At 36.0% G+C, this 24,148-nt stretch overlaps 1 long non-coding RNA gene across 1 annotated transcript; it reads left to right on the top strand.

Annotated features, from left to right (window-relative positions):
* The first annotated feature begins 135 nt into the window (after positions 1–135).
* Positions 136–16,537, top strand: LOC118729308. The gene is made up of 2 exons (XR_004991191.2): positions 136–205; positions 16,415–16,537. It is a non-coding gene; the product is annotated as an uncharacterized LOC118729308 (long non-coding RNA).
* Positions 16,538–24,148: the final 7,611 nt, after the last annotated feature.

Here is a 24,148-nt window from a genome sequence, read left to right as displayed (position 1 = left end):
TCCCTCTCCCTTCCTCTCTGAAAAAATCATAAAATATATTAAAAAAAATAAAATAAAATGCTAAAGAAAAAGCACAGACCACATTAGTTGTCAGGGTACTTAAAAACAACAACAAAACACTTCCTTTTACGAAAAGGTGAGTTTTCAGCCGAAACCAGTTTGGCTCAGTGGATAGAGCATCGGTCTGTGGACTGAAAGGTCCCAGGTTCGATTCTGGTCAAGGGAATGTACATTGGTTGCAGGCACTGGGGAGTGGGGGGTGTGCAAGAGGCAGCTGGTCGATGTTTCTCTCTCATTGATGTTTTTAACTTTCTATCCCTCTCCTTTCCTCTCTGTAAAAATCAATAAAATATATATATAAAAAAAAAAAAGGAAAAGAAAAGGTGAGTTTTCAGATTTTCCTTCTTCAATGAGTTCTGAGTACCTGTGAGTCAGAGTAGTGGAGACTTACTCTTCACTATGTCCCTTTTATACCTTTTGAATTTTGTACCATCTGCATTCATTAGCTAATAATTAAAAAAAAATCTGAAAGGAGAGTTTACAACAGTATGACTCTAATAAGTAAAATTTAAAGTTGTGTATTAATGTATTTATTTTTATCAACAGTGCATGGCTTTTACTGAGTCAATCCTATCCAATTTATTGAACAACTATGTACTACGCACAAAGCTCTGGATCAGGCCTGGTGGGGTTTACAAAAACCTTCAAGGTGTTTAACATTCTGTCCTAGCTGATGTGAACAGAAGTTATTCCAAAAGCCTCTCTTTTTGCTTGGTCGAGGGTCTTAATGAGAGCTCACTGTTTAACACTGCTATCTATATAGAAGCCGTTCTTTCTTCTTTCTTTTCTTTCTTTTTAACTATGTGGTTATACTTAGGGAAGTGGTTGCACACAGCGGTTATAACTGGGGAAAGTTCTGTCTTTCATCCATCCACTCAATAAGCAGAGTGCCGGGCCCTTTGCATGCAGAGTGCCTGCCTTCAAGGAGTTACCATCTAGCTGGGATTTAGATTCAGCTCCGAACTTCCCTTGTCTCCTGATGTCTGAGAAAAGGTAGTTGGGCTACTTAAAAAAATAAAACAAATTGTGGCTTAGGAGATTTAATATTCTTCAGGGTTTAGTATCTGCATAAATAGGGATATTTAAATATGCATTGTATCATTTAGGCACATCATCCCTTCCTACAGAAACGAGTCATTTATAAGATAAATACATAAAACACAATAAGACAACTGAGCTACTTTTGGCTCTACATATAGCTTTGGAATGATCACACTTCTTTCCACAGGTAAGTGATGAGTTATGAAATATGACTTATTAATAAGGTCTGTTGCCTAAAAGCAGGAAACAGAAATATTTTTATCACTGGCAGTGGATAAACATGAATTCTTTAATTTTAAAAAAGCTAAGAAAAAATTTCAGTGCTGCAATATATTAGCATCAAGAAAAAAGAAGCTTTTATATTAAGAAATATCTGATTAAGAAGATAGAACTATTAGAAGCAGGACACATTCTCCTTCAAGGGAGACAGTGCTTGGAATTCTGATTTATTTGTGTGAAAAAGATATATCTTTTTTTTTTTTTTTTTTTTTTTTTTTTTATGTCTGTAGGAAGAAAGACTGGCTGTAAGGGTGAAAAACAATTCAATCCTAAAATATCCCTCAGGTTCTAATAGTTTACCATGTCTTCACCTTTAAGAAAGAAATCATATGAAAGCAAAATTAAAAAAAAATCCATGCATTTATAGATTTTTAATGATATATTGAATATGTACATTATTGCCACAATACTTACACTATTAGTAATCCTTGGAAATTAGAATATTTCTTAATAATCTTACTGTAAAACTTAGGATTACAATGGTATCTGCTGCTTTTCTTAGTTGTAGACTAAAAGACATAATTCTATGTCTCCAGCAAGTAGGCCTTATATGGCAGGATAGACAAATTGAATCTTAAAAGATTTTATCTTCACTGCATTTTTCTTCTTGTAGCTGCTCTATTCCAAAAGCTAATATAAAGCTTTTGGAACTTGAATTGTTTTATGTTGTATATTTGTCTTTGTTTTTTATAAATTTAATAGTCCGTAAGTTTATCCTCAAACACTAAACCACTACATAGTAGAGATGAAATCTGATTTGAACCATTCAGCTCTGTATTGCCAGTGATGTTATCAGAGGAGCTACAAGAAGAATTTCTCTAAATGGTCATATAAATCTCACAAATGTGAAGCTGGTGCTCTGATTTGTATTCCATGTAATGGGAAGACTTGTTTGAATGAAGGGATTGTTTTGATGTTAGGCTGATATTAGATCATTGACACTTAACCCAGTGACTTTAGCCTAAAGGAACTCTTTGGTGGAAATGCACTTGGTGTTTTCAGCTTACTTTGCTTCTGACCGAAATTCTTATCACCACCAAGCCCATAATTAGATACAAAACAAGCACATCAACAGGAAACACAAGGCAAGTCTCCATAGGATGACAGGAAAGAGAACAAGGACTGAAAAGATGATGCTCAAAAAACACAAAATTCATATTAACAGTGAAAAGATGCTACAGTACTTGTTCAACCTGGCCTGGCTCTCCGCAGGGCACCAGCAGTCTGGCTGGCACCCACAGCAGGGAGTCTTGGTGAAAATAGCTATTTCCAATGGGTGCATATTGTCAGTTTCACAAACAGGACTTCCTGTGGGAAATACCAATGCCAAGAATCTGTATTTTTGCTTAGATTGGGGGCTTTTCTTACAACTACCCTCCAGCAGATTTTCACAATTTGTTATTGGTTCCACTCCTTTCAAAGGTACTCTGGAGCAGTATGCCACTACCTATATTCTGTGTATACAAACCCCTACACAGAGATCTTGCGAAATGCCTGTTCTGGCTTTACAGAAGGAATTGGCATTTTCAACAAGGACTGGTGGGTCTGGACTCCAGCTCTGGGGTGATGTTGATCTTGCTGGTCTGTGGACCATGTTAGAATCACAAGGCTTGACTGAAAGTTATCAAACTGTGGTCGCCATACTAGCAGCATCAGACTTACCTGATAGTTTGTAAATGCATTTCTTTCCTCTTCTACCCTAGACCTACTGAATCAGAAATTCTGAGGGTGGACCTTGGCTGTCTGTGTTTTAGCAAATGCTTCAAGATGATTCCAATTCACCCTGAAGTTTTGAACCATGTCTATATATTATAACTAGAGGCTCGGTGCATGAATTCATGCAAATTTAAAGAAAATTAATTAGAAGAAATATTTTAATATTGCTATTTGCCTTTTCTCTATACTGGAAGTGTCAACTAAATCCACGATTGACAATGATAGATGAAAACACATGTGTGTGATTGGCGCCAGTGAGAGCTTTATATGTATTGTGCATGCACAAGTCAACTTAGCCTTTTATAGATATAGAATAAACTTGCTTAATTAGACCTGCTTTATGATTTAGCTAAGCTTTTTCCACCCCAGTAAAGCATCCCAACTTCTCTTCCAGGTAATTGTCTGCAACACAGCAGTATATATCAAGATGAAGCAGATTATTATTGTAAATCATGCAGGTAGAACAAAGGGTAAATTATTTAACTGCAACAGTGTTTGACTATATTCTGTGCAATGAGAAAACCTGAAGTCATTTTCAAGGTTCAGTTTCTAAACTTTCTAAATCTCCATTTTTCATCTAATGAAAAGAAAATAGGATTCCACCAAATCTCCTATCTACCTACTCCAGAACTGTGAGGATCAAATGAGATGACGCACATGAAAACACTTTACAGACATTTGATTAAATGTAAAATGTTTCCACCTGCTTATAAAGCAAGTCATGTTCCTAGCCTGCAGAAACCATAAGGAGGCTAGTCACTAGGGAGAGGAGGAAGCTAGGCATTGCTACATGACATCATTACCCAGACAGTCGAACACTTAGCATATTAGCCATATATATATATATATTGTATATATATATATATATATATATATATAGATAGATAGATATAGATGATATAGATATAGATATAGATATATCATAGATAGATAGATACTAGTAAGGTGGGAGCTTTAAAAATAGTGAGGTTTAAGCCTCAATCCAAGTTAGGAAAGCAAGACAGTATTATTATGATCATCATTATCTCCATCTTACACACGAGGAAAAGAAGGGGAGGTGAAGTACTTGTCCAAGTTTGCGGTTGCTAAGTGGTGGGGCTGGAACTAAAATCTAAGACTTGTCACCCAGAGTCCTGCTCTTTCAGCTCCCCTCTCCTGTCTGCTGAGGACATTTTCAGGATGGACTCCCAAAGTGGAGGCTGATATTGTTTGTACTGTTCTGCCTACTGTCTGGGCTGAAGAGCCCATCAATCTAGCTTCTTTCAAGAGAGCTCTATTCTATGAGGCCCTTTCCATCACTTGGCATTTCTCCCAATCAGTATACACTTAATTTTTTTTTAAAAGCCACCTGGTTTTGTTTCTTGTTCGTGGGTATGCCTTTTTGTTAAGTGGGTGAGGGATATGTAATCTATCTCATGCATAATTTGTTTAAGACAAGTCATTAAAAATGCACTAAAGTTTAATATGCTGTATGTGTTCCTGCTTAGAGTTCTTTTCCCCATGCAAATGATTTTGAAAGTTTTAAAAATAGTATTTAAGGTTTTATTGCATGCCATTGTTTGCAATACCTTGTTTTAAAGCTCTAAAATTAACATTTCTATCCTATCAATTTTATCTTCTGTTTGCCTGTTATTGATTTTTTTTTTTTTCCTTTACCTTCTGTGTGTCTAATGGAAACTGAGCTAATGGGTCTCTGCTTTGTTTATTCCTTGCTTATGCAGCAGCATTGTTTTGATGTGGTCAGCATAGCTCTAGGAATAGGGCTGTGAGCAGCAGCATGGGGAGTTCACCCACACACTCCATTTTATTTGTGTAGATTCAGATCTAAAGGAATCCTCGCCGCTGCTCTCTCTTCCACGGTCACTGTTCCTTTCTGTCTGTTTCATTTAATTGTGTTTTGGGGAGGCAGCCTCGTTTTCCCTCAAGGATATCCTTGTGAGATAATCACAGAATATACAGAACTGCCCAGAGTGACTGGGAAGATTACCCTGCCACCTGTGAGAAGCTCCACCCTGATTCACGAGGCCATCCTGACTTCCTACTAAACTAATCCACCACTGGCCTGGGCTCTTTAACCAGGGAGATCCTTGAGGGGGGAGTGATGGCAGAAGGCTGATGACCATAGTTGGTGTCCTAACCCACAAGGGATATGGAACAAGCACATCTTTTATTTATCCCTTAATACATGTGAGATGTATTTATTGAGGTTTCTTTCTAGGGGTGGGAAAAGGCAGAGTTTTTAAAAAGTGAACATTGTCAGAAGCCATCAGACAGATGATTGCCCCTTTTGTCAAATTTCAATTATCTTTGATAATAAGCATCAAGCATAGAATGAGGGAAAAGTAAAAGGCAAAAAGGAGTGAACCCTTTCCCCCAGACAAATGAATTATTACATTATCATTTGTTATTGAGTTTAATTATCTGGTCTACTATAGATGGATTAAAACTCAAGATAATCACAAAATTTTACATATTCAGTGGTTTCTCTCTCTTTATGTACCAGATCTTCTAACCAGATTCACCAGCAAAACAGCAGATCTGGCCTCTTATGCAAATATTAATGAGCAGTGAAATGGCCGAAGGGCAGGAAGCAAGAGAGAAGAAAGGGGCTTTGATAAACCACAAGTGGATAATTATTCTCTAGATAATTAAAAGCTGACACTGCAAGGGATACAACTCAAAATACTGATATGACAGAAAAAAAAATAACTTTTTTTTTTCACTTGTGAAATTCTCTTCTAAACTTTTCAGAAATTTCACTTATGCAATTCTCTTTTGAAAGGTGCAGAACTAATCAGAATGAGGCCCTTTTATCAAGCGAATTGCAACTCCCAAGCATCAGCTTCTTGCTGTTCTCCTGAGCACCTCACGTGCTAGTAAGAGGCACCCACAGCCAAGGCGGCAGTGGGAACTTGAGCGTTCTCTCTAAACACTTGTTGGGCAGCTTTAAACAAGTCACTGTATCAACAAGCTCTCTATTTTCTTTTATGTTTAGGCAGAATTATGTTGGCTGCTCACCCAGCAAATGTGTTTTAAAGATTAATGAAAGAGTGCTTGCAGAGTAACTTTGAACTCTTTATGTCAAAATGATACACCATTCTTGTTATACCATTAAAATTAATAAAGAAATATTGAACTCAACTTTATCTAAACACAGAGCACCGCCAACCCGAAGACTGTGTTTACAATACCTAAGTATTTGGTTTCATTAGGTGATGAGGGTAAGGGATTGGGAGGGTTGAGCATAGCTTCTGGCTGGTATTTTCTTTCAGAAGTGTATTGCATAGACCGCATCTTGAGGATTTTCTCCTGATTGGATTTTAAAAATGTTTATTTATTTATTTTTTTCCTCCACAGATTCCATCACCCTTATTCCTGGCTGCTCAGAATTGAGAGGAGATGCTTTTGCCCATCAACTATCCTGGGCCTACTCTTTTGGGAATTACGGTAATCAATGATGAGTGGGAACAATGGCTTAACGTGGGCTCCCTGAAGGTTTATTACATTTAGGAAATAAGAGACCAAGAGAAAAAATAGATTAAATGATTCTGATCAAGGGTGAATAATGTTTATTAGTGCTAAATATAATTTGACTCTGTTGGTGGCTTTTCAAAAAATGTCAAATATAGCTCTTTCATGTTTGGCTCAGTGGATAGAGTGTCAGCCTGTGGACTCAAGGGTCATGGGTTCAATTCCGGTCAAGGGCACATGCCTCGGTTGCGGGCTCAGTCTCCAGTAAGGGGTATGCAGGAAGCAGCCAATCAATGATTTCCTCATCATTGATATTTCTATCACTCTCTTCCTTTCCCTTCTTCTCTGAAATCAATAAAAATATATTTTAAAAAAGTCAAATATAAAAAATATATAACTTAACTTCATTTTACATGTTAGTAAATACTAGTGCATGTATACTGAGGACTTACAACATAAACAGCAATGACCAAGTCCTGGATAAGCCGCAAAATGTGGAAAAAGCATATCTTCAGAAAGATTGCAGTCTCAAGGAATAGATAAATCACCTGAAATTTATAAAGCTCAAAAAAAAATTATTGCAATGATTTCTTCAGTAACTAAATCTCAACTTAAAACTATGGCAAAAAGAGATTTTAAACTCAACAGATATATAATGTGTAAATCTTTGCTAATTAATGTTTGCTTTCTTATTTGTAAATATTTTTAAGTCTGATTTATTCCAAATGTTGTATAAACTTCACCAATTAAATGTACATGCTGAATATCAGACCATATTAAGGTAGCTCTAAGGTGCAGCTAGCTCAGAAAGTGAATGAGACAAGTATTTAAAAGTTCTTCATAATTTGAAAGAGCCTTTTAGGTCAGGAAATGAGGACTATAACATCTGGTTAAAACTAAAAGAGAATTTTAACTAATTGTTCAAGCTGGACAATAGCCAAAACCCTGGAGTTAGCACACCTGGATAATATCCACATAATGTTTCTAGATAAATATCTTCTGGTAAGGGAGCAAATAATGAACTTTTTAAAGGCTAACTAGAGGAAAGAAGAAATTTTAGGAAACAAATTTATAGAATGATGTTGTATGATCATGTTTGAAACTTTATAAGGCAAACCAGATTATACACGGGGGGGTGGGGGTGGAGCACTGTGTTGTTTTAAAAAAAATGTCTGATAAGTCCTATTTACACAAACAGACTCAGGTTTTCTTTATATCTGGCATATAGTTGCCATCTCATGAAGTAGATTTAGATGTAGGTTTACCTTTCATTTCAATTTTGATAAATATTTCAATTCCCCTAAAAAGCAAAGAGAGTACATTTGAGTGGGTCACAGTTAGTGAAGACAAAAGAGAAACGGGGAATTTCAGGCTTTAGATTAGAAGTAAGAAAAATGAAAATCCTTAGGAAAGTGTTCACTAACCCTTTGGCATTCTTGTTGCTCAGCCAACCGGGGGGAAAAAAGAAAAAAAGAAAAAAGAAAAAGAGAGTTGGCCAAAGTATTTAAAAATAAGTCACTGAGTGATTGGATTAAAAATATAACAACTTTCATGGTTCAGTGACTGCACAAATAGACTTACTCTTGTGGTATTATTGGGAGGGTCAACATTGCTAATGCATGTATAGAAATATGTATAGAAATAATTTAAAAAATCATGACCAGTTGCTAAGACCATCTCTTATTTACAACTAGAGGCCTGGTGTATGAAATTTTTGCACTGTGGGGGCAGCCCAGCCTGAGCCCTCACTGTCCGGGAGCCCTGTATTAATTGCCCCACAGAGGTAGGCCCCACCTACCTACTGCAGGCTGCTGGTCTGTGGCCTGGCCTCCCTCTTTGGGGCGATCATGGGGCAATGAGAAGGCTCCCCGACCAATCGCATCACACCCACCTTGGCTGGCCTGGTGCCAGTGTGTGTCACCTGGATAGATGGTTGTTCTGCTGTTTGGTCAATTTGCACATTATGTTTTTATTGTTATACACGGACTGCTCAGATGGAATATCCTGGCTTCATATTGGACATTTGGGGACGGAATCAGCATTTTGGTATACAGCTGTGAACTGGAGAAGACTGATACTAGGAACAGTAAACCGAAGACCACAGTTGCCACCACTAAAATCACAGTATTGATGAAGGGAGGTATGACAGCCCTCGTTATAGGCACTAACTTTATCATCTGTATAAGACACTCAAGCAGTAGAATTATTGACCCAACACATACTGGGTTTTAAAGAACCAGTATGAAACTTTAAATTTCTAAATATAAATTAAAAAGCAATATCTTGTAAGTTTAAAAGGTGAAAGAACCAGGTAATTCTAAGTACCAGATATAATTAATTAATCTCAACTAAATATTGGAATAAATATGAAGGGGAAAATTCCTAATCAACCTCTGGATAATAGCAGGATGATGACTATAAGCATTTAAAAAAAGATAAATAATGATAAGAAAATCTGATTACTTTCTTGATAGAATTCTGGAAGATTAAGTCAGTGAAATTGCTATATTATACTTTGATTTTGGTTTTACAGATCATGAAATTATATTTGCAAATTTTATGCAAATTTACTAAGAGATTAATGTTGCCATGTTCTATAGACTTAGGACAAAGGAAATCCTGTTAACACCATTGGTTAAAAAAGGTATAAAAATATTCCAAGGTCATGAGTTCTGTGTCTGGAAGAGCTGGATAGTTTTCTTTCTTTTTTTTATAGCCACACATTTATCAACTTTTGGGGTACATATGTTCTCTGAAAGGTCAGAGAACAAGAATAGGTCAGAGAAGTCAGCACAGCTACTGACAAAGGTGTCTGTGGTATTGTCATTATATCATTCATTCTTTCAATGAGTAACTTTTTGAGCACTTACTATACTGTTCAGGCACTGATATGTAGGTTATATCAGTGAATAAAACAGATGGAATTCTTTCTGTGAGGAGTTTATATAAATTATGGTGGCTAGAGGTAAATAATAAACATGATAAACATGCAAATTATATAGTGTATTAAAAGGTGATACAGAAAAAAGAAAAATCAGAGCAAAATAAGTGTTATTGAGTTTATGGAGGAGGATACAGTGTTAAGGAGAGTGATCAGGGTAAATATAATTGGGAAAATGACATCCAAACAAAGACTTGAATGTCATGAGGGAGTTAGCCATAACAGAGAGTAAACTATTCCAGGCAGGAAGCAATGGATGTCCTAAGGAAGGAATGTGGATCTGGGGAACTCAGTAGTAGATGAGGTCAGAGAGTGAATAGGGACCCAATCATGTTAAGTCTTTTTGGCTATTGTAAGCATTTTAGCTTTTACTCTGAGTGACAGAGGGAGTCATTGTATATATTTGAAGAGAGGAGTGAAATGATCTGACATTATTTAAAAGGATCATTTGGACAACTGTCGAAAATAGAGTCTAAGTGGACAAGGAGAGAAGCAGCATGACCTCTTATGAGGCTGTTATTACCATATAGGGTCAACTTTACAGACTATAATTATTTTAGGAATGCAGCTGTGAATTTTATAGCCTAAATTCTATGAATACAAATATTTTTGTTTCAGTATATATTTAAAATAAAATTATTTCCAAGGGTCTTTTATTGAAATAGTATTTGATCTTCAAATTTTTAAGACCATAAATCAAAAACATACTTTAATTAGTGTAATGCTTTTTGTGTGCAATATTTTACAGCTTTTTATGTACTTTCACAGGCAAAAAGTTATTTAAACTATGTAAAGACCCTGTGAGGCTGGAGAGATGATTATATCATCTCATTTAAGGTAAAGATTGTTAATCCATCTAGTCAGTGGCAGAACCAGGATGGGAGACACTTTTACTCCAAGGTTAAAGCTCTTTCCATTCTACCACATTCCATCAGACAAGTCTTGGAATCTATAATAATAAGAGCATAATGTGCTAATTATACCAAATGCTCTTCCAGATGAAGCTGGGACTATGAGGGAAGCCTGGGTCCCAGGTGCCAGAGGGAAGCTGATGCCGGCAGCTGGGGGAAGGAAGGCCTACTCTTGCAGAATTTCATGCATCGGGCCTCTAGTTTGTTATAATAGAATAAGACCTACATTAAAATTACTATTAATAACACACACAATGAAGAAAATTTTCAGAGAGTAGTAAATTGGAAGGAAAGGGCTAGTGCACAAGCAATTAACAAGAAAAAAATAATAAAAATCAATTCTGATAACTTTGATATTTTATTTCCTGACCTCTTACTTTCATCTAAAAGTCACTTATTCAAATACTACTAGAAATTGGAGCTCACTCAAGGTCAAAACTTATGGTGGTATGGCTACAAGCCAAAGCTAACTTCTGTCAAAATTATCTTTAAAAGAGGCTAGGCTGAAGGTGACTTTTAAGTCAAATATAAAGGTATTTCAAAAACCTTGGGTCAAATACATCTCCTAAAAAACTAAATGATGTGAGATGTGTCAAAAGTTAGCAAGATCTGTGAAACTCCATTTAAGGAGTTAAACTACCATAAATCATGATGCTTGCCAACCTTTAATAAGCTTTAACACTCTTTTTTCAATTCAGGTTGAAAACAGCATAATTGTTACTTTAAATTTCACTGCCAATGGTTATCCTTTTCCTACCTTATTTGCATCTAAAACCTTCTGAGCAACCCTTTTTAAAACTTGCTGAATATGAGGTATTTTATGACATATGATTTCAAATGTTCTAACAAGGTTGATCTTGAGTAAGGGTTTGAACTTTGCCCTACATCTTTAGAATTCAAACCCCATCATGCGACATTGACCAGTCTTAGAAGCCACACTTTCTGTAGTAGACCCAGTTGGTTGGGCCCAGCTATGATTCTATAGAGTTTATTGTTTCTTCGTGTTTCCTTTGCTTGAGAGGGAAGATTAAGTTGGTCTGGTAAAAAGGCAAAAATCTCTCCATGAATAAAGTGGATTAATCAACCTCAATGGAATATACAATAATGTTTAATAAGCTCTTTCAATGTGTCAGGCACTGAATTGGGTGCTTTAATATTTTGTTTATTTCTTGTCAATTCTGTGAAGTAAATGTAAAATATATTTATAGTTTTACGATATATAAATTGAGTTTTAGGTAATTTAAGTAACTTTTCTAAGAAAGAGTCCAGCTAAAGATTAACTCTAAATCTCACAATATATATTTTTTCTAACTCCAGACTTTATACATATCCTCTGAGTCCCACTACTACCACATCCTTCACATCGAATACAGATGTGAATGCCATTGGGGGTCTGGAGGCCTCATGTCCACACATGTTATGGCTACAGATTAAATTTGTTCACTCACCAGGTAAATATTTATTGGATTGAGGACATCTCAGTCAATATAAATTATGATAAAAATTGAAGTTAATTAGCTGAGATGGATGTACATCCTAGAGCCAAATATTATTGAATGACATCTACTGTATATAAGTGTTCTTTGTACAAAACTGAAGACTCCATTTGCTGTCAAGAGTGACGGCATAGCTAAATGTCAGAATCCAAGTTCAGAAAACCATTTTACAGATTCTAGTTTGGTTAAGTATGATTACTAAAATGAAATAATATTAGAACAGGCATAAAGCCACAAGAGAAAGTAGAGAGGTTCTGATGTATTCATCCAAGTAAAATATTGATGATTTCTGAACAGAATGCTGACAGACTATAGGTGAAATCTAATTAGAAAATTAATGTCAGATATATTACCCAAAGATGATCTCTCCATATTGATTTAAATCACATCACAAAAAAAATAAAAATAAAAAAAAATCCCTTCTTAGTCTCATTGTTCTTTCAGATATACTGACCAGATTCAGAGCATTATCTGACAGTCCACTCCATTCTCTTTTTCAATGTCCTTGGGAATATATTCTAAATCAAATTTGTCTTTCCTTCCCTGAGTCCAAAAGTTTGTTCCCTCAGATCACTATGCCTTTTTCAAATTAAAAAGAAAAATGCACATTTACAGTGTTTTGAAAATACACCATCACTTATTGAGATCAGTCACTATCATGTGCTTAGGTCATCAGTAAGAAGCTTGTAGAAGCTGCACTAAGTGAATTTATGAGGAATATTATAAAATAAAACCTTCCCAATTTTATTTTATCCTTTTTGTTTAATATTTGAGGTTAATTTTTTGAATAAAAGAAGTTACACTTGCCCACAAATTGTAAGATGAAGGCAACCTTTTCTAAGTTTGCATGTTAAAATTTGAAGGCATAATGAGAAAAAAATTGAAATGGGACCAAATAATCTTATGCCTCTCTCCCTCTCTTCTTCCCTGAATTTTCTTTCTCTTCATCTATTTCCCCTCCTCCTCTTTGTTCTTCCATTTATTGCCTCCTTTTTGAAAAAGGCAATAACCTGAATAGGTACAGCAGAGTAAACAGGCATGGTCCCTTAATATCCTAGAGCAAAAAAGACATCCATACTGATATATACATATGTAATGATGCATACAGATACCAAGCAATGCTCTGCATACTATTTCTGGATTCGAAATAAGTTGTTTTAACTAAATACAAGTTAGTGTTTATCATTGTTATTTTTATTAATTTATTTACACAACAAAGGGTTAAGTCCTTTGTTATTCAATTAATCAAATGTTTGGAAGTTAGTTTCCTTATATGTAAAATACTGGGGTTGGACAAGTGATGGCTGAAGTTCTTTTCAGTTCTAAAATACTGTGATTATTAAACATTCCATGAAACACAAGGTTTGGTGTCAATACATGTTGCTTTTTATTATTATTATAAATCTATACTTCAACTGATGTAAGAATTAAACTTTAACCCCAAATCTTAGGGTTTTCTATTTCTGTTTCCTTGGTAAGACAAAGCATGAAATTTCTCAGCTTTAGGTCTCCCAAAATTTAAAAAATGTATAAATCATCCAGTTCCTGGTGGATATTTAATAATAGCATTGATTGATGATAATTAGTCTGTGCTGTTTTCTTCCATTGAAGATTGCTCATGGAGAGGTGGGAATTTGGCTTAAATGATAGGACTGCTTGACCTGATGTTAGATCTAGGGTAGTATAGGGCCATTTTGCATTCACCACAGAAAAACAGAAAGCAGAAACAGGCTTATAACAAAAAAAGAGAAGGTTTCCTCAAAAGAGATTTTAAGAGACATAGTTTTGTTAGTTCTCCTTCTATACTATATGTTTATGGATTCCCTCCAACCTCTAAGCAAACAGTAAATAGTATATAGCATGGATGACAAAACCAAACCTTGCCTGTTTCAACAAAGACTCAGGATACTTTGCAAAGGTTTCAGATTTACCAAAACAAAAATGACATTTCATTAAGCATTTTTTTTCCTCTTAATTGTTAAGCACATGTATCCATGAAATTTATTTTTTGTTCACTTATACTAATTTATATAAATTTACTTTATAGGACCCTTTTAAAATCTAAGAAGCCTTGCAAGTTCATTTTTCCAGTACAAATGAAATACTTTCTCTTAGAAACTGAAACACAATATTTTCCCAATAAATTAATTCTACACTTAGAAGGTTCCACTGAAAACATATGATGGTTTTAATAGTTCAATTCAATGACAAGTGAATGTTCCAATGTTAAAATACAGCTTATATTCATTAGGTGTGTGACTGAATTTCCTGTTTAATTTTAGTCTAATGAAATAAATACTTTAATATAGCTCTCTCTCAATGTTTTCTAATCCTAATATTTTCTGAATGAACAGGGCAACAGTCCAAGTTCTGGGTTCTCACACAGGGTCAGAAGGCTGGAGTTACTTAGCAGACCGTCCATCTCATTCTGTGAACAAAGGAAGTTGTGTGAAATTCTTTGGTAATAACAGAAATGGGATGAAGAACAACTGTAAGAGGAGTGCAGTGTTTTCTCTGGAGATGGGGTAGTTCACTATACGACCCAAGAGGAGGCTACAATGGGTACAGTGATCTCTTTGGGGAAGTTGAGAGTGAGAGGCCTCACTAGGCTATCAGGGCAAAGTGATAAGACACCTTCGCAGTTACCCACAGATCAGAAAACTCCCCTCTGACATTTCATTTTACCTTGGCAAATAACGGCAATGAAAAATAGCCCAGACACATTATAGGATATGCCCTTACGCATGATATTTTGTATCAGATATATCAGTCACATTGCAAAGGACTTAGATCAACTTAAAAAAATAAAACCCAATAGAATGATTACAGCCGCTGCCTAGAATGACAAGTATTATCAACAAAAATTAATCAGGCGCATCTTTTAGTGAACTCAATTAATAATGTGCAACAACAGGGTCTCTTTTCTTAAGATGAAAATTAATTAGTGGAGGGAAGGTCACTTGGAGATGCTGACATCACTCATCAGAATGCTCTGGCAGCTCTAATTATTTGTCTTCCAGGCTTGGGTGATCAGAAATTATTGCAATACCTGAGCAACATTTTGAAAAAGCTTTGTGCATGGCTCTTTTAATTAGACCTGGTATTTGATTAATGCAGTGGAAGCGTTTAGATCAGCCTCTTATCATTGAGTGACTTAGAAGTTTTAGGGAATTATACTGTGTGAGACAGGGTCACCGAAGAGGTTTTAAGTCTATATATTTTTATTATTAAAAGTTATAATGTTAAATTAGATTTATCTCTCCTACAAGCACTTTGTTCATTGTCAAGCAGAGTAATGTATTGGATAGAATTTTATTAATTCATATTTCAAGCATTTTTTTACCTCTCAACTAAAATAAACTATGATTGGAGTTTTAGAATTGAACAATTTAATTTGAAAATCTTTAAGGACTTAGTGTAGGACAACATCTCAAAAGATGAATATAATTATTATGTCAAAATTCAATTAGGCTCTTTTTATATACAGACATTGCAGGCTCATAATGTTTCCCAGACAAACTTTCTTGGGAAACTAGACCTGGAAAAACATTATGAATTTGACAATGTTGATATAAATATGCTTATTTCATGAGTTGAATAATTGCCTTTGCAAAATTTTGAGGATTAAAAAAAAGCTGTGATAAAACTTGACTATATTAAATATGCAATAATTTATACAGATTTTAGTTTTTTAATGCAATTTACAGGGTATTCACATCAACAAAACATTTTTTAATTGATCACATAATGCATTAAATGTCATCTATGGTTTGGCTATAGGCTTTTTTAAAGACCACAGGTTGAAATATATGTATTATAGTTAGAGTGAATTTCATCGCAACTTTTTATCTAGGGGGTTATATTCAAATCTTTAAAACTATAATTTATAAAACATACCTAGCATGATGATTCATTTACCTGAAATTATCTAGCTAAATATTCCCTTTTATCAGAGAATTGGGGGAGAGGGATTAAAGCTCAACTTGTTGACCCCTTTACAGAGACCTGAAGGTGACTTGCATGCAGGCCAACAGCCTTGGCATGGAGGTCTCAGGTCAAGATAATTCCTGTGAGAGAGACTTTGCAGAGAGTGGACTGTGCTTTCAGAACTCTTATAACAATGGAAGGTGATAGTTCAGACTTTTTGAGAAAGCATTTCCTTACATTCTGTGTCTGGTGTTTATCCCCTTTGTATTTATTGCCCCTAGCCTTCTTTTCTTTCATCCCTTATTACCATGCAAATCTCTGGATGTATGTGATCCCTTTGGGTGTCAGATAGACTATCTGGAGAGCAGAGCTCTCTCCACCTGCCCCATTCCAGCCATCATCTCATCGAACCCCAAATGCCAAAAGCTCTTCTTGCTAGAGGAGAGAACTTCAAGAAGAAAATGTTTGCAAGGGGCTGGAAGGGTTATTCTTATTGAGCAAAGAAGGAGTGAGAAGCCCTATCTGATTTGACTCAGTGGAAAAGCATCAGTCTTCAGACTGAAGGGTCCCAGGTTCAATTCCAGTCAAGGGCATGTACCTTGGATGCGGGCACCTACCCAGTAGGACATGTGCAGAGGGAGTTGATGGATGTTTCTCTCTCATCATGTTTCTAACTCTCTATACCTCCCTCTTCCTCGCTGTAAAAAAAAAAATCAATAAAATATGTATTTAAAAAATAAAAAAAGGAGTAAGTATTGAATAGGTAATGGACCCCAAATTCAAGCCTTGCAATTCTGCTGACATTTATCCACTGACCTAATAGTATGGAATATATATATTCAAAAGCAGAGCTTTAAAAATATAATTGTTGACCCAATTAGAGAATCAGCATGAGGTAGTAACAGATGTTTGATCAGAGAAACTTGGGATGAATCTTGGATTTGCCATTCAATATCTGAGTGATCATGGGTGAATTATGTATCTCTCTGGACCTCAGTGCCTTCACCTGCAAATGGAAAAAATAGCACTAATCTCATAGCCAACTGGGAAGATTAAGTGAGTTAATATGTTAAAAAATGCTTACTGTAGTGATCAAAATATTGTAGAGGTTCAATAAATGCCAATTCCATTCAAAATCTTAAGGCACTGATGTTTTGATCGTCTTTGAGCTGTTTGTAAAAGAATATAACTGTTTTTCATTTTTATAGATCAACTTAAAACAGAATGGACTTTACTTTTAAGATAATAAAAATATCTTTAAACTCAAAAACTTGATGCTATTTATATATCTTAAATACATTGCCCAAATGATCTACATTGGACTGATCTGGGATGTAGCATTGATTCAGATATTAATGAACAATAAAGTTACTTGTATTACATTCACTGGTAAAATATTTTGGGTACTTATTTCTACCAATGAATTATGCATGCAAAGACAGAATGGGGTGCACTGATTTATTCTCCCTCTTTTATGCCTTGATTTTTCAGGCTGTGTGCAAAGCAGTGTGTATTTTTTTTCTGTCCTGCACTCCCACCAACTATATTATGCTCCTGGGGATCTTTAAGAGGAGGAGAGACACAGCCCTGCTCACGGATGGCAGGTCAGCCTATAAAGCCAAGGTGGGGAGATGGCATTTGGGAGGAAAGATTTTAAATTTAGCGTCAGGTGTGGAATTGGTACATCTCCACTCAGACATCCATTCCATTCACCCTTCTACTGTTTAAGAAATATGCAAACAAAAATCTTAAAAATTTAAAACAGAACCTGAATAACTTTTAAAATTTAACAAATATTTCTGCAGCACTTACTATGTGCCAGGCATTATTTTAGGTCGTTAATGAGAAAGGAGACCCCAAATCAAAAACAGCATTCAGTTTCCGGAAGGCAGCAGAGAGCAATAAAGAAAAAAACACACACCTTACACACATATATTTGACTGCCTTACATATTAATTGATATTACATGGAAAGTATCACCTGAAAAATGAGAAACAACAAGTTGTTACTTGCCATGAGAGGAAGATTTTTCTTTTAAAAATTTGAATCTTATCTTTTTATTTTTATTTTTAAACTAGTGTCCTGGTACATGGATTTGTGCACATTGAAAGGAAATTAATTAGAAGGAATATTTTAATTTTGCTATTCACTCTTTCTGTATAATAGAAGTGTCAACTAAATTCACGTTGTTACCCGGCACCCACAGTGACCATTTCGGGGCTTGTCTTGGCAATGGGCCACATTTTGTGCCACGGGGGGGTCTTGGCAGCATTGGCTGTGATTTGGTGGGGTGTCACTTTGGAGTGATGGCAGGGCCTGTGTCCCACTTGGGGGAAGCCAAGTGTTGGTTGGTCAGTACCAGGTCCGTGGTGCTGTTTATTTTTAAATGGCCAGTGCCCATCATGGCAGCTTCTGCATTGAGCATCTGCCCCCTGGTGGTCAGTGTGCATCATAGCTACCAGTTGGAGGGAAGAATGGACACTTAGCCATATATATATATATATATATATATATATATATATATATATATATATATATATATAAACTCACTTTCAATATTATAGTGTGTTAGTTTCAAGTGTATAGCACAGTGGTTAGACAATCATATACTGTACTTTACAAAGTATTTCCCTGATATTTCCATGAATGCCCCTTTCAGATTTTCTGCTTAGGGGACTATATCCTATGGTGAAAGGGTGATTGTGTTATGGGTTGACTACAGCCAGTTCTGATGCTGTTGTGCATGTTTGTAGAATCCCCAGATATGCGGGGACTGTCTCTGGCATTCCTCCCTTCCTACCCACTGCATCCCAGAGCTGCGGATGGGGCGGGGTGGGCTGTGCACAGCTCCGTGGTGGAGAATTAGGGCCATCGGATCAGGAGTCCAGAGATGTGGCCTCAAACCCTGCTCCTGCCACTAACCCACTGAGAGCTTTTTAAGGTCACATCTAGCTCTCTGACTCTAGGAATAGGTCCCTATTAAATTGGGAATTTACCAACATCAGCAACTATAAATCTAATTCATGTTAGTATGTCTGGTGACAAAGGAAGAAAGGGTGAGAGATACAATTTTTTCCTGTGGTATTAGAGTCCTCCTTTCTCTCTTCACGCTGCATATTTGAGGTAGAACCAGCGTCTTAGTCAAAAGGCAGGCAATTCTCTGCATTATGACAACTAATCCATTTTATTGTTAGAGAAATTAACAATATTAATTGCAATTAACAATGCAAAGAGATCATCAGCCTATGATCCCAATGAAGTGATTGAATAATTTTAAAACATTCTTTAAAGTAATTTTCCTAAAATTTGACCTCCACTTCTTAAAAGTGGTGAACATACTTTGTGAGCTAACATTTAGTCATTTCATAGTAGGTATTATTTCTGATACTTGTTAATTGTAGGAAAACCTATCTAGTACTCTTAACTGGTAGCAGGTGATTGGCTACTAAGGGTATGACCTGAAAGTTTTCGAGGATCATTGTCAAAGGTAGAAAAGTTTTAAAAATATTACATACAAAATCAAAATATCATAGAAAAGATAAGAAACTTTTCTTAACAAGAATCTAAAGTGAGAATTTTCAGAGGACTGTTTTAGGGATATCCATGTTGAGTAGTTACCTTTACATGCTGCACTTATTGGCTAGTTTTGGGATTTTGACAAGCTGCTTCACCCCTGAACCTCAGTTGCCTTATTTAGAAACTGAGTTTGGGTTGAGACCAGCCACCTGTGCTCTGCAACTTGCTAGAGGCAAAATCCTGAAAATACAACTCAAGTAACCTGAAGCCTTGCCAAACCCTCCAATTGAAGAGGAAGAACCTAACGTACCTAAACTTTAAACTGACCGCAGATTTTTCTACATCTATTTTTTTTTCCTGTAGGCAAATTGGAAGGCCTTTTGAAATTTAGTAGCGACTCAAACATGTCCTGAACAGGTAAATAAATTATTTCTTCCATTTCTTTCCGACTCACTTGAAAGACAATTAGGAAGAAATTTCCCTCTAGGATTATTTACCAAACAGACCTACCTTTATGCACCTAACTTGCCTGTGAAGTTCTAAATACATTATTTAAAGTTGGGTAGAGCTGAGGTGTTTCCAGTTTTGAAGTAAAATATGGTACTTTTGAAAAGATTCTATTATCAGTTGCCTGCTGGAATTTATATTAATTTATGGCATTTGTGGCAAATTATAATAAACAAGCCCTTTACCTCTTAGCATCATACATCTTATTGTCTACATGATCTGATGAGTAACTGATTAAATTAGCACAACCTTTCCCTGCATTGAGACACACGGCATTATTGGCAATAGTATATATCATCTCTTAACAAATTCCTCTGTGCTTTTTCTTAAGCCTGTTAGTCGGATTCTATTCAATCAATAGAAAACGTTCAGAAGAAAAACACTGCTAGTAAATTCTTATTCCTCCACAGGACACTTCATAGTTTAACTTGTCAGAAATATTTCCATGTATACACAATAAAGCCTCTCTGCCTGACAAATATAAGGATGCTGGAGTGTTTCTTGTCAAGTGCATCACCTTACGCTGTAGTGCTAACAATGGGCATCAGATCACCTTGCCAAGTGTTTTGTATCTGAGAAACAAAGGAAACTACACGTGTATATTAAAACTGATTAGCATTGTACCCTAAAGCAATTAAATAAATATTAGAAGAAACTCCCACAGCCCTTTGTTTTGCTATAAGGGACTCAGCTGCGCTCCTTCTAACCCTAACTACATCACTTCAAATTACCAGTAAATTAACAGAGGAACACTTTCAACCTCAGAGCAGATTTGATCCAAATAGTCTTTAAATGCCATTTCTGTTCCTATTAACCTAAAGATCGGCATAGCAGATATTTTCTCGAGGCTGCCCAGCAGTCCAGGGCATTAACGGCAAGTTGTGACAGCACTTTTCATGATGATTTATGATTCCGTGTTTAACTTGATTATGCCAATGCTGACTCTGAATACTATTTCAATTAGTGCACAGAAGGTCATATCACAAATATTCCTCTATAATCTATTCCCATTAACACTAATATACAGAGTAACCAAATCTTTTCACCCTTGTTGATTCACATCATCCATAGCCCTAACTGCAGGCTTGTTTACCAGTTTACTCCTGTGGACACTTCCGAAATGGTAATTTCCACTCCTTTGAGTATCATTAATAGCTGTACCATGACATAGGGAATAAAGCATCCCTCTGCCGGCATTTGTGCATTAATAATTATCAAAGTCTTAGATTTATTAAACAGGAGGTATGCTTTCTAAAATGCCTGTCTGAAGCACTATTTCATGACCAATTACTAAATAAATACACAAAAGATTTTTTAGGGAAATGAAACTGGCTTCCGCCTAAAATCAATTTTAGCAACAACTTTCTCTCATTATTGCTCCCTTAACGACTTCAGGGAATTGTGTCTCTCTATATATGTAACCAATCATAATCCAGTTTTCCTTTTTTGACTAATTTCTACGTCTAATCATTGGGGAAAACAGAGAATATTGGGTCGTCAGGTCTTTCTTTTCTACCTGCAAACTGCTTATTAAACAGTCCCTGTGGTACAAAATTAAGACTACAAAGCAGAATGGAGTTTTACCGAGAAAAAAAAAAAAAGTTTTCAATTTGTCCAGAGGTTAAAGTGAAACTAACTGCTAGAGACAAAATCCACACATCATTTAAACAATTAGTGAGGAATGTTCAAAGACCTCGTGTTCAAAGTGCACACAATTTGTATTTTAAGTTGTATGTGGAGGGAATCTAGACTTAAAGTTAATTAACAATAAACCGAGAGGGCTTCATCACAGACATTTAACTGTGCACGGGAGGCTGGCGTCCAGCGGGGAGCGTGGTGGGGAGTGGGAGCGGGGGGCTGGAATGTTACACTGCTCAGTGGGCCCCCAATAAATGCCTTATTAACAACCATGATGTCAGCCTTGCAAAATATTAAAGGGGCTTTGTCTCTGCGGATTGCTTTTTTCTCATTTTTAGTGACCTGAGGAAAAAAAATTTTAATAATAAGTTATTTACAAAAAGAAAGGAAAATAGCAACAGTAGAGTAATTTTTCACCACCCACTATTGCCAACTCCCTGGCAATCTTGTTTTCAGGGATTCTCCAGGATTCAAAAATCATAGTCCTATTCCTCTCACAACTGATTTTGCTATTTCATGAGATAGTCCGTATACGCTTAGTACTCTTTGAAGCAAGAATCAGCTTTCCTTTTCGGTGGCAGAGACTACATTTACACGATGATGGCATTTTTAAAAAGTCAAAACAGCCAATAAAATTTATAAATATATCAATTTACATGGCCTTATTTTTTTCAGTGTTTTCATACAATTGTGTCACATTCCACTTCAGCAAAATGTAGACAACTAGCCGATATTGATTTTGTACAAATCTATCCCTTCATCTCCACACACCAACACATTTCCTTCTGTTCAAAGTCTCTTTCCTCCCAGCCACCTTCCTTTTAGATGGGATTCCTAGATCATCTTTCAGGCCCATGTCTCATATCCCAAAGGAGTTGATCATCTCCTACTAATACTTGCTAGACAATTAACTGACAAGATAGTACCCAGTGCTGACTCAACATGTGACCCATCTATAAACCTAAAAATAGAAAGTGGAGAATATAAAAACAAATCTACTGGTAAAATGACATGAGAAGGGGTTACAATTTGTGAATGAAGGTGCTGTTAAATAATTTCTTTTTTAAAATATATTTTATTGATTTTTTACAGAGAAGAAGGGAGAGGGATAGAGAGTTAGAAACATTGATGAGAAACATCAAACAGCTGCCTCCTGCACACCCTCTACTGGGGATGGGGATGTGCCCATAACCAAGGTACAGGCCCTTGACCGGAACTGAACCTGGGACCTTTCAGTCTTAAGGCCGAGGCTCTATCCACTGAGCCAAACCAGTTTCGGCTAAATAATTCCTTTCACACAGTAGACAAGTTATCTATTTTATTTGTAAAGCTTTTGCCGCTCAATGGGGTGCTGGAGAACACATCCCCTATACGTTTGGCCCCTGCTACAGAAACTACAAGGTCTAGGAAGATGCAGGCCCATCTGTGAGATGTACATGTCTAGTCTTACATAGTGAGGATCCCTAAAGCCAAAGGGAAAATTAATTCCAAGCTCATAAGTTTTCAACTGCTTATTATTTTCTTGTCACAAAGTAAACATCCCAAACCAGAGAAATTGGAAAAAAACAAAAAACAAAACACCTATTACTTATGATACTATACATTAATGTGCTTGGCACATAATAGATGCTCAAGGAAAAGTAATTTTCTTTTTCCCATCCCCTCTCTATTGGTTTTTACTTTCCCTCTCTCACTCCCCCTACCCTGAACGCAACTTTCAAAGGTGAATTGGCTGGATGTTGGTTATTCCAGGAGATGTGTGTTCTATACCCCCACACTCTTCCACTGCCTAAACCTCTGCTCTTACCATGGTTTGATGACAAAACAGTTGGGACAAATAGCTGTTTGCAAATATTTTAAAATACATGCAGGATTAACTTTCCATTCCAATACTGGAAAGTTAATTAAAAGCTTATTTAGGAGCAGAAGGAAAATCCAGAAGGGGGAAGGAGGGAAGAAGAATTTCATGCTAGTACAGCAAAATGGGAGAAGCATCTAATTTCTCTTAGTTGCCTGAAGACACACTTAAGGGGGCTTAAGTATGGACTGACAAAGATGAATGAACCTCCTTACTGTTGTCTGAATAGGACAGTTAGAGTTAAGGATCAGTGAGCATTTATTCTTATAATAAAAGCTTTCTCTAGTTTCCCACATAAATGTACTTCTTTGATAATAGAATAAGTGATGCTTTGCCTATACGTCTGAGTGATTAGGGAATAGTTATAAATTTTTACATGCATATATCTATATTTTTACGTGGATATAGCCTTCCTTTCACAGGTGGTTCATAAAAGGGCTGTAGTAGAAAAGATCCACTTCAAATGCAAGGTTGAGCTGTTATGTCTAGATGGAGAGCGATCACAGAGATTAGCCCCTTGCCCTGAGTAATTTATAAAAAGCAAATGAGGGACTGGTGGCCATGAAAATAAATATAATTAACCCACTTAGAAAAACCTTCACCCTTGTTACAGAGGGTTTCTGCTTGATCAGGCTGACTAGAGTAACACGCAAATAAATTAAGAAAAAGATTCCAAGATTTTCAAGTTTCTTTCTAATTTCTTCATAAATAATTGGACTGTAGAAGAAAAGGCCCATTTTTCAAACTCTGAATAAGCACCTCATGTATATGAGTCAGTTCATAATTT

This window comes from Pipistrellus kuhlii, unplaced genomic scaffold (genome assembly GCF_014108245.1).
Source record: "Pipistrellus kuhlii isolate mPipKuh1 unplaced genomic scaffold, mPipKuh1.p scaffold_m20_p_3, whole genome shotgun sequence".
Classification (NCBI taxonomy): domain Eukaryota; kingdom Metazoa; phylum Chordata; class Mammalia; order Chiroptera; family Vespertilionidae; genus Pipistrellus; species Pipistrellus kuhlii.
The sequence above is the reverse complement of the archived record's forward strand: the minus strand, read 5'-3'. Positions and strand labels throughout refer to the sequence as shown.